Source organism: Lepisosteus platostomus, chromosome 19 (genome assembly GCF_059453375.1).
Source record: "Lepisosteus platostomus isolate fLepPlt1 chromosome 19, fLepPlt1.hap1, whole genome shotgun sequence".
NCBI classification, from domain to species: domain Eukaryota; kingdom Metazoa; phylum Chordata; class Actinopteri; order Semionotiformes; family Lepisosteidae; genus Lepisosteus; species Lepisosteus platostomus.
The window spans coordinates 14,433,091-14,442,730 of NC_142629.1; the positions used below are offsets into that span (position 1 = coordinate 14,433,091).

The 9,640-nt window shown below is 43.6% G+C and overlaps 1 long non-coding RNA gene across 1 annotated transcript; it reads left to right on the forward strand.

The window, feature by feature from the left end:
* Positions 1-378: 378 nt before the first annotated feature.
* LOC148645182 (uncharacterized) lies at positions 379-4,312 on the forward strand. The gene is made up of 4 exons (XR_015928602.1): positions 379-855; positions 2,482-2,602; positions 2,960-3,062; positions 4,027-4,312. It is a non-coding gene; the product is annotated as an uncharacterized LOC148645182 (long non-coding RNA).
* The last annotated feature ends 5,328 nt before the right edge of the window (positions 4,313-9,640 follow it).

A 9,640-nucleotide genomic window follows, 5' to 3' on the forward strand; every position in this document is an offset into this window, starting at 1 on the left:
TGGCTCGCAATATCCCAGTTCCCTTCCTTCCTCCCTTTTCTGAGTCACAGGGCTGTACTGTGAGAGGAGAAGTTAGCCAACCTGCAGTCTGTACTTTTTGCTCAGTCTCAGAGTTCAGTGCAGGCCAAAGCACAATGCAGTATACAGTACTGTATGTGTCACATAAGCCAGTGCTTCCCAATCCTCGTCCTGGTGACCCACACACCTGCTTAATTAGATCATTGAAGTCATAATTGATCCAAGAAGTTGCTTCAGTTGAATACTGAATATTGAAAAAGGTTGGGAGTTTATTTCACTTAGAAAACACAACTGTTCAAGTTCCAACATGGGAATAAACCAGGTTCCAGGTAATCTTGTTATTATTATGTCGATGAAGGGTTTGATTGTGTAACTGAGGGCTCAGCTGGTACAAAAACCAACAGGCAGGTCACCAGGACCAGCACTGGGAACCAGTTATAATTATGGATTATGGGAATTTGAATAAAAACTAGGTCTGGTTATTATATATCATAGTGACTGCTTGCTCTTAAAAGAGACTGTATTTCCCTTATTTGACAAGTGAAATTATCATATATATATCTAAAAAGGAAAAGTCTGTGGTTGATAACTGTGACTTAATACTAGTAAAGTAGAATAAGAAATCTCTCTTTAGATGGTTCTGCTTTCTTGAGTTGTGAAACACCCAGAGGACAGTGAATCTGTATATGTTTGTTTTGTTTGTTTTCACATGTTATATTTTCCAGTGTCTCATATATTTTAAGGTAATCTGTGGCCTTTCCTATGTGATCGATTGGTTCTACAATCCAGGAAAACCAATAGGTTCTGGTGGCACAGAAGTCTTGAGAGAACATGGCTGTTAGGTTATCAATTAAGCATTATGGAGCAACAGTAGTTCAGGTCCTCCTGCTTTGCTGAAATAGTTGTCTACCATTTAAGCTACTGACTACACATCAAATGGAACAGAGAATTGCTGAGCACACTGTATGACAGGCAATGCAATTAGGATGAAAAGGAATAAAAAGTAAATCACAGTACATATATTGTATATGTAGAGTCTAATATTAGACCATAATGCCAGGATACTCTGAAATATTTGTAAACATGGATCATTGAAATCATTGAAAAGAATCACCATTATTGATACGTTTGTTTTATTATTTGCTGGACTCAAATCTCAAGGTCAAACCAAGTGTTAAGTTGCCCTCTGTTGCTTCATTGAATGAGGGTACAGTTCAGTAAGGAGACTTAAAGATGTCTAAGAAACATTTCTTTTTTTATCTCATGTTTTGTGTGCGGCATTGTCATTTCCAGTGTTTCTTTCATGTTCGTTTTGTACATGAATTCGTTTAGATTTGGAAGCCAGTCAAAAAGCGTCTGTCTTCTGTGAAAGAGTTCTGGAATTGTGAGACTAGAAGTCAACTCTATAGAAACTATTCGTTAAGGTAACAACAGTGGTGAGAAGTAAACAATTTGCCGAAGGCCAACCTTGCTGACAGTCACCTATTCTGTATTTTTGGTTTGAATGATCTGTTGTTACACTGGGATCTTGATGTTATTTAGTGTGTAAAACACACACTCTCACACCCCTATGCACACGCGCATAACGTTTACTGTAAATAGCAAAGAAACAAAAATTTCTGTCTCCACTAACCAAAGGAAAATAATATAAACAGTGGCTTGATGAACTGGACTCCCTGACCCAGGTTAGCCCCACTCTTCTAAGGTTCCTGTGGCCCAGTTTCAGCAGGCTAGAGCCAGTTCTGTAGCTGGCCAGAATTTCTTTTACTTTTTAGCTCTAATCATCGGTTAACGTGGTGCATGAATCCAAGCATGTCTAAAGAAATAGATGAAAAAATACTAATATTACAGGGAAACGTGCTGGGTTTCATACTTGCTTGCTCGTGAAGGGATCTGAAGTGGTCCGGAGGTGCTCAGAGGGAAAGGTTGGGTTCATTTTAAACAGTTCTTGCTCCTGCTGGAGTGCAGTCACACACCAGATCAGAAGAGCTGTTTTCCTACTGGTGTTGCACAGGGGGGGCAGACAAGTAACTGAGGTTTCCAGTGCCTATTTGCAGTTTTTCAGTAAAAACTCCTTCAACAGCCATCTGCCTTCTCTGTGTCTTCCCTCTTGGTAGCAGTGAATCACACTGAGTGGCAGCTATTGTTTTCAGCCACCTACGTTTTACTGTTCCCCCAGAAGGCCACTGACGACGCACAACCAGAAAGAAAACATGTTATTGTAACTCAAAATAGGGGCACTTTGGGAGCGGTTTCATTTGTAGGCGTTGGAGTAAAAGCACCCCAAAGAGGGGACCTCAGAGCTCCCAGATGACATACCTTGCAAAAGCCCTCCCTCTGTCACTAGTCTGTCTCAGGGCCACGTCACTGGCCAGCTGGATCCGGGATTGACCGAACAGGATTGGCAGAACATGGCTGGGATAGGGTTAAGAATGCTCAACGGGGCGACTCTTGGTTTTCCAGCACGACAGCGATGTCAGAGAGGGTCCGCGGCTCTCCTCCAATCAGCACTAACTCTCCTGTGAGGCATGGTGGAGCTGGCAGCGTGGCAAATTAGGAGTAGCAACGTCTTCTCCTAAGCTAGGTACAGGAGCCATGAGCTCTCCCTCGATTCCTAGAACTTTTGGATGAAGACTTTGTGTGCCTCGATGACACAGTTTCTTTTCTGGAGCAAAAAAAGATTCACATCAATTAGGAAGAAATCCAGTTTGGAAAGCCTTGGAGCCAGGAACTGTTTGATGTTCCAAAGAAAGTCCAAGTTGCATGCCAGTGCTATAAACACTTCCTTAGTGTGCCTTTAAATACCACAGGATTAGTCTCCAGGCTCTGTGGTTTCCCAGTGAGGGGCAGACGGAGTTAAAATGTTACATTTCTACATGTGTGAGGTTTGGCTTTTTGCTTTGTGTTATTTATTTAGTCCGTCTCTTGTTTTTCTCCTCAGACCAACACAATAAATGATCCTATGTGAGAACAAACAGGAGCTGTGGTAGCTCAGACAGCAAGGGTGTGTAGCTCCTGACCGGGAGGTCCCGGGTTCAAACCAGGTAGGGGGCAAGCGATGTAGTTTACTCTAATTCCTTCCAGACAGCTCCCAGGTCCACTCAGCCTGCTTTCCAAATGAGTACCGGGGGGTAATAGGCCAGCTGGAGCGTGATGCTGACCACAGCACCTGCACCGCCAGCGTCGGATGGTTGAGAAAAATGGTGGCCCATTCCTCCCCATGGGCCTTTATGGGCTGAAAAGGGGAACTAACCTACCTACCTGTGTGAAACAAGAATAAATCAATCCGAAATTACAAACAAAAAACATCCTCTTCATAAGAGGCATAAAAAAAGGTGAACAGGGCCGTGTTTTTAAAGGTGAAAATATGGAAAGGGCTTGCAGATTACTGTAAGTTTTGCTCCTGTGATAAAAATGCTTTAACATCTGACTGTATGCATACACGGGGAGTGAAATTTTCTGGACCCTGTAATAATAGTTGGGCTTCTTCTTTGAAAGCAGTTTCCCCACAGTTTAAGTCCATCCCTGCCTGTGCTCCTTCTCTGCTGAAGCAGTGTTGGCGTGCTGGGGCTCATGAATATTTTAGCAGCGTTTGGCCTGGATAGCTCTGACAGGTGTCTCAGACTGGATTGCTCCAAACCGCTACGGCTTTTGACAGAGGGGGAAAAAAAAACAACTTTCTTCGTGATCTGGATGCTACAGGTCCGTTCCTCCGGCATCTGACCTTTCAACGGCAATAGGACACTGTTCAGACAGTTCGCTCGGAAGGTCATTTGTACGGAACAAAACGTTGACCAGAGCGGCGTGCTTCGTGTGGCACACGCCTCCATTTCAGGTTGAAAACCAAATTCTTGTATTTTGAATCATGTGATATATGTTTGGGTGCACGATACTGACACAGTAGCCATGACCTCCCCCTCGCTTGAAGGCCCTACTGCCTGTCGCAGCCATGAAACTCATTCAGGATTCTTGTGCTGCTAAGCCATCGCGTTTCCATTCTATTTTTAGTTGCTCTTCGTGGCCCATGCCGTGTGCAGATTGCTGAAATTCTGGATTTGCAGCCGACAAGTAAGATGCTTAAGCCTTCACCGTTTGCGAGCCTGTCTATCCACTCTTCCAGGGGTTGGGATTAGGGGATTAAATCCTGGGTTCACTTTAAATTGCTCGCACAAGAGCTAGAGGGGGGACCATCTTTATGCTTGTGTGAGCACGCTAGTTTGTGTTTTGTTGTATCCCTGGTTTGTGTAAAGGGGAGGGATTTCCCCGTTGCACCAATTGTCTCTCTACCCACCAAGCAGGCGCAGATGAGTTTTATCAGCCCCTGGGGGTGCAAATTAAGTAAGATCCAGGGGGTAGGATGAAAGGGGAAGCAGGATGCAAGAGTAATCCATTTTTCACCATCATATTCCCATCAAAATCGACTTGGACGTCACAGACCGCCCACACAAAATAATGTTCTTATTTAAAAGACGAAATAGATGTTTCTGCACCAATCAATGCAAAGCCTACTTACTCCGTTGCTTTGGTCAGTGTTGTCTATCTCCAGTGCTTTCTGACATCTGCACCATTCTCCAAAATGGTTGATTTCTTGACTTCTTAAACTATTTATGCACCACTCTGCTGGTAAAAAGCCACTGGATGCCTACGCAGTACGTTTTAAATCGACAAAAGCACCAGGAACTTTAGAATATTAAACCATATTAGAAAATGGCAAAATAAAGAGAGAGAAGCTAGAACAGGCACTAAAATACGACAGATGTGCATATTACAGCTACCCTCCATCTGAAAAAGATGTCACCCTGATGACGCGGACCAGCCTTTACAAAATGGCAACTGTGCAACAGTTATTAATGTCACCTCTCTAGAGCTTTTATAACAGCCCTGCCCAGTGTGTGGACTAGCAATGTAAATTATGCTTTGAGAGCAGCTCATTTTTCTTTTCCCACACGAGGGATTATCACACATTGTGGGACTGGGAGGAAGAGGCGATGGGGGTTTGCTGTCGGAGTGCTGTGAATGACGTTTCGTTGGAATCGTATTGGAGATTTAATTCGCCTTTCACACTGACATAGAAATATCTCGGTCTTCCACAGGAGCACGGGGGTGTCATTCGTTTCTCCTGTAGTGTTCGATTTAAAGGCATTCTAGTGCAGCGTTCAGGACAAGCGCCAGCTGTTGAGGTGGATCTGTCTGGTAGCCATGGTGATCGGTAGTTAGGGAGGAGTACCTATAAAAGCAGACGAGTCATTGCTGAGAGGGGCTTAGACAGTGTAGCTACGTGACACAGCTGTGAGTTTGGAGGTAGTAGCAGACTGGGCTCAGGTGTAACTAGAACAGCACGAGACTCCCAGGACATACAGAGATTAGGCTGCCTCCACTTTTTCTTCATACAGGTCTGGCAGAAATAAAGAAGAGTGAGGTGGCCTTGTCTGTCTGGGGCCAGAGCTGGGTGACAATGTCAGAGTGAGAGCCGTTCGCGGAAGGTTGTCTGATCTGGATTGGCTGTTGTTTCAGCTGGTCTAGATCGAAACCGACAGGGTCAGTTTGGCTCCAGGTTTCAAAATCAAGTCTCGACAGGTTGACGGGCAGGTAAACGAATATGCTCGTGCTTGTGGTTTCCACCACTGGAGTTCAAAACCACAGTGTGTCACCCGGCCTGAACCAAGAAGCAGAAGACTTCTGCTTCTGGAACAATTGTTCCATTGTTCCAAGTTCTTAGAAAAATCAGTCTCTTTGCAAACATAATCCCTTTTTAAAGAGTTCATTATAAACAGAGAGGTTTTCAGCTGCCTGATCATTTTCTAAGACCCGGGCATCCGGAAAGAGCTGGTAGCTGATGAGGCTGAAACGACCACCACTCCTTATACAGCTCCTGGCACGGTAGAACTTCAGTCGTATCTCTCTGGGACAGGACAAATATCCTAGGTTCCCCTTGAAGACAGGAAGTTTAAACTAGGGCTAGGCTGTGATTTGAAGAGGCTAGGAGATAAATCCTGCCTTCTTAAAGATCCAGCCCTGTTGCTCGTTTTCCTGTACCTAGATCACTGTACAGCCCCTCCTGTGACCTCCACGGTCCCATTTTCTTTATGTTCAGATGCTGGCATTTCTTTTCTCTGGGTGCTTTAGACAGAGATTGATGGGTGTTTTTTCATCTGTGTGCGCACCATGATGGACTGGATAGCCATGTTTGTTGTAGTCCTGCCTCGCACCCTGCTCTTTTGGGATAAACCCCAGGTTGCAGGGACCCTCAATAGGAATCAGTGACTTTCTGACAGTGGATGGACTTTCAAAAATGAGAAGAGCCCATACCGAATACTGTCGATATTCTAATCAATATTGATTTGGTTTTGTTGCCGATGATGCCCTGGAATATATGGCTTTCTTCAGATGATCTCAGATGCTAGATCCAAGAAAATAAAACCGAATTGACCATAAGCATGAATGCTTTGCCTTTACTACTGTAATTGCCTGTAGCAGTGCTTTCTAGTCATTCGACAGAACCACTGTGTACCGTTCCATACTCCATGCTTAAAGCACACTAACCTTTAAGAAGTGCATTGTTGTTGTTTTGCATTATTGGCGGTATGCTTTGCTTGTGCTAAAATGGACCTTTTAAATTGCAGAAGGAAATATTCTCAATAAACGTTGGGAGTCCAAAGCCATTTTGTAACTTTCCTCCCCAAATATCAGACAGGGTTTTTTGGGGCCATCCTCAAAGTGCCCAGCCAGTAACCTCCAAAATGCTAGCCGTAATTACTGAAATTATGTATATTTTTCTTTCTGAGTGGTGCAGGTACCGCATATGTTATAGAAGGAGTAATGGAGACATGCTTCAAAAACACGTCAGCGATTTGATTTACCTGCTGCAATTTCTTCAAGGAGTTCTAAAAACCTGAAACTATGCACTGAAGGGCCAGACTAGTTCTAGATTTACCTGTGGGCCCCTGGAGAGCAAGATCCACAGCATATCATGTATTCAAAATGCCAGCCAGCTCACCAAACAGGTTTATTAGGACCTCGATACCAGAATCTGAACGAAGATTCCATCAGAGAAGAGATCCTGTTCGTCATGTTGCATGTGTTCATATAAACAAAACAGGTCTGAGGGAGGGAAAGGAAAGGCTTTCCTGGAAAAGCAGGATTCCAGCTTACAGTAGAAGTGCAGGGTGCTCTCAACACACATGGTGCATGTTGTCACAAAGTGCGTGTAAAAGCAATTCTGGGATAAAAGTTCTGGTGGCTGAAATGTATGCTTGTCACCAGGACAAAATGCCCCAGTGTGCTACTGACAAAACACCTGAAGGAATATCGAAATGCCATCAGTGTTACACCAAAGAAATAGCTGCACTGTGCAACTTAGGAAGAATTTTAATGAAATTAAAATGCACTTTATTACTGGCAATGAAAGTGCTACAAAAGCCATAGTGTGTTTTCTAAGACACAGAGCTGAAGCCGAGAACAACAGGTTCTATTCATAAACCTTCCGTTTGTTTAAGCATGGAGTGCTGAAGCCTGCGTCCCACTTGTTTCCTTCCCACTGAGTATAGGAAAGAACGGCTCTAGCAGTTTATTGGCTTGACTGGAGACCAACTAAACTGAATGAGCAAACAGAGAATCACCAAGGGCTTGCCAACAAAAGGATATTTACCAATAATGGAAAAAAAAACTGGGGTGAAGGTACAGTAGGTGGTGATTTAAACACTGGCACAAGCTGAGCCTTTATTTCTGTGGCCCGATGCCACACAGTCTTTGAAGTGGGGAGGCTGGGGGGTGTAAGACTCACTGCTTGAAGTGAGGTTACAACTTTCTCACACACACACATACACACAAGCATTTGCTTCTGTTTGCTGGAAATGGCTGCAGATGTCCTGATTGTCTGGAAAGCAGAAATGATACAGGGGGAAAAGCTGCACCAGCGTTGCGCTGAACGCGCTCTCAGCCTGAGTGGAAACCTCTGACCCCCCACACCTTCACTCTCACAGAGCTTGGCAGTGAGATCTCCCGTTCCACAACCCTGTTCAGGGCCTGGCTGGGGTCAAGAAGGGATGACCCCTTGCAAATCACATGCACGCAGATCACTGAAGACCGAATGCAGCGCAGCAAGAACTTGTTTCTGGCACAAAGCCATTCACGAAGGACTCCCAGCTGTTTGTTTATAATACATAAGAACAGTTCCACACAAGATGAAGCCATGTGGCCCATCTAGCCCTTTACCATGGATTTAACATTATCTAAATACTTAAAAACGTGCATAGAAGGAGACAACAAAAATTCCATATACTAACACGCGCGTGCATAAGATGAACATGTGAATGGCTGAGAATGAAAGCAAGATTTTTTTTTTATTTTAAGAATGGGCCCATGTAGGAATTTCCACTAGTTTCACAAACAAATTCCATTTTATTTGGATTTAGCAATCCCCTATAGAACATGCACTTCCTCTTCTTTCTCAGTCAGGTCATGAGTTCTATCACGAGTTGGCCGGCCATTGTTCCCAGACTCCCAAGATGTGGTCTTTTTACAATTCTACTGCTTCTATATGTAGTAGTAATGGTACAGTACCAATACCGTCGTAGCATTGCCGATAGTGAAACTATTGTAATGCTCTGATACTGCAGTTACGAACAAGGCAGTCACGAGTAATGCCTGGCGTTTTGGAGTCATTTTATTACTTATGGTAATAAAACCTGCACACAAATAGGCCTGAAAAATTCAGTCGTTTATGAATTCGGCTACGTCGAGTTGTTGGATGCTGGTGTATAAATGCAGTCACGGTGTGTAAACTACATCAACATTTTACTGGTATATACTGTATAGTAAAGCGATGTTTGCTATTACGTTTTAATACCTAGTAAACAATTATTTAATTAGATGGTATTCCGATTCTAATATAGTAGGCAGTGGTGACATTGTGAAATACTGTGACACGACTTGTCACTACTTTATAATGCGTTTGTAGAGGCTTATAATTTGGAGTAACAGCAGATCGCCATCACGTTGCAGCGTAGTGAAGCAATTTTAAATTCCCGTTTTTAAATGACAGTTGAGCCTTAGCGTTTCATTCCCCCGCCTTGGACTGTCACACGATAAAAACCCGATTAAACCAAAAAAAAGATAATCGAGTAAATACAGAAAAAGGTGTACTTTATTAGTGATGACAATTACGCGTGAGGGGGAGGCGTCGGGTTTTCCCTGCGAATTCAACCTACGGTTGTGCCTTATGCAATGAACACATGAACTAATTATCGAGGAGAAAAAAAATTACATAAACTATTTATATTCCTCATACGAACTTGATCATTTGCCCATTTACCCCCGCTATTGGAGTGGGGTAGCTTTACACTTCACACAGGTCCAGCCCGCAGAGGACCATACTACCACAAAACGTAATAGGGGGGAGTTTAAGTCTATGACACATCAATAAAAATGCGAAGAGAAGGAAAGATCAGCATTTAAAAAAAAACGTTAGCTTTGTATTTCAACTTAAGCCTGATTTAGTGGCGAATGTTAGTTTGAAGTTAATACGACACCGAAAAATGAAAACGATTCCTGTTACGTCTCCCCCACGGATTGGAGTTGGTGTGAGTCCAGACGGCAGGTCAGGTGACATTTTCCGCTTCGC